The sequence below is a fragment of the Austrofundulus limnaeus genome, unplaced genomic scaffold, assembly GCF_001266775.1.
Source record: "Austrofundulus limnaeus strain Quisiro unplaced genomic scaffold, Austrofundulus_limnaeus-1.0 Scaffold212, whole genome shotgun sequence".
Classification (NCBI taxonomy): domain Eukaryota; kingdom Metazoa; phylum Chordata; class Actinopteri; order Cyprinodontiformes; family Rivulidae; genus Austrofundulus; species Austrofundulus limnaeus.
In genome coordinates, this window is record NW_013952614.1 from 834,936 (window position 1) to 837,035 (window position 2,100).

The following is a 2,100-nucleotide window of genomic DNA, read 5'->3' on the forward strand; positions in this document are numbered from 1 at the left end:
CACACACACACACACACACACACACACACACACACACACACACACACACACACACACATACACGTTTGCACAGCTATCCGGCTGGGGACATTTCCATGACTTCCATTACATTTCTACAGCCTAACCCTGACCACAAACCCTAAGGCTAACCTCACAGGTACCTACCTGACCCTAAAACTAACCTAAACTCAATTCACACCTTGGTCCTAAACCCAACCTCCAACCCACCAACGGCATTTAAACCAAATGGGAACTCCACTTTTGTCCCCAAATGCACCAGTTGTCCCAAATGTAGGATTTTTGTCTTAAAATTGCCCCCAAATGTCACCAAAGCCATAGCCACATGCATACACAGACACATATATACATTCACATATACAGTATATACATCCAGTGATTGTCAGAAACCGCAGGATCCAAATGTCTATTTTTGTGCAGTTGTGAAAGAAAAAAATATATTTATGTAAGAAAAAAAGAGAACAGATTCTCATATTAGATGCCAAAACAAGAGGTTGTAGGAGAGAGGAATATCGTTTGCAAGACAAAGAAATGAGTAAAAATCACTTGAAACATACTACAAATTACCTTTATGAAATGTTTTTATAACTTTAATGCATTGCCTGAACCCCTCTACTTAAATTGATTTTGTTAGAATATTAAATTTAACCAGAAGACAGTTACATGTTATGGAATTGCAATACATTCAATCCTCCTCTTTTATCCGGGGTTGGGATCTCCGGGATTTACTTTAGCTCAACAGTGTTATTGAAAAGAAACATTACATTTAAAATTAGATTTACATCCTGCTTTATAATCTAGGGCGGGATCAGTGGCAGCATTGCACATGCGTGATCCATTTGTAATGTGGACACGGAGGTGTAGAGCCCTCCCAGAAATAGTGGAAATATCCACAGATTGTCCAATCTAGTGCAGACATGATACCTGTGGTAGTTGTTGTGTTAGTGTGGTGCAGTCTTTTAGTGTGTGGCTGTATACTGCCATGGTCTGGAAGTGTTGGACCAAGACAAGGTGTGAGGCATGGTGCAAAAAGTGGACTTGTGGTATTGCCATGGGGAAATGCTGTTGATTTATAGAGCAAGGTGAGAACATAGTTGGGCATATCAAACATACACAAAAAACAGGAAAAAACTATTTAGTGAATACTATGTGTTATAGTCAAGACCACCTAACCCGAGACCAAGTCAAGAGTCAAGACTGAGCTAAGACCAAGAATCAAGACCAAGTCTAAGGGAGGGTGAGACTGAGTCAAGACCAGAAAAAAACAGAAACTAGTGCCCTAAATAGTACAGTATACTGTACACATGTGGCTAATTATGACCCTCACATGCAAAGCAGGAGTCATAAATCTTTCTTTTATTTATTTATTTTTTGGCAGGGGGGTGGGGGGGTCAGTGATTTTTGGTCAACCATAGCACAGAAACGGCTGCACCGTTCAACATGAAATTTGGCCGGACTGTAGATGAGTCCGACCTTCAGTGCGCCAGCCAATGGTTTTATGATAGGCTCCATATTTGAGGAGGGGGGTCTATCCAAAGAAGGGGTGTCTGGACATGCAAAAATGCTAATAACTTAAAATCTTTTCAATATAGGAGTTTCAGATATTTTTTCTTCTTATTTTGTTTAGTTCTGGTGAGGGGCTATCCATCGGACCCACCAATGAGACACCAAGACAAGACAAAGTATAAATGCAGTTGAGTCCAAGACAAGACAGAGACTATCAAAAAGTGGTCTTAAGACCAGTCTCAAGACCAAGACCAGTTTCAAGTACTACAACACTAAGGTCTTTCAAGTTCGCCACAATCCCGCAATTTTTTTAATAAGACGTATAGGCTGTGACAAGCATAGTGGGGTCGTCATCTAATGTGAACTAGGTGTAGCCTGTATGTATTTAGACCTGCTATGGAAACTCAGGAGCTGAAGTAAGAAGTGGACCAACCTTTCTTGTTGGCTGGTTCCAATTGAAGGGGCACATACTGTACATACTTCTCAAAACTAAAGTTATGAGGAAATCACGAGTTCCTTCTATGGGAAGAATAAAAATCTCTCTGTGTACACACAATAATTTACTATATTCAGTAG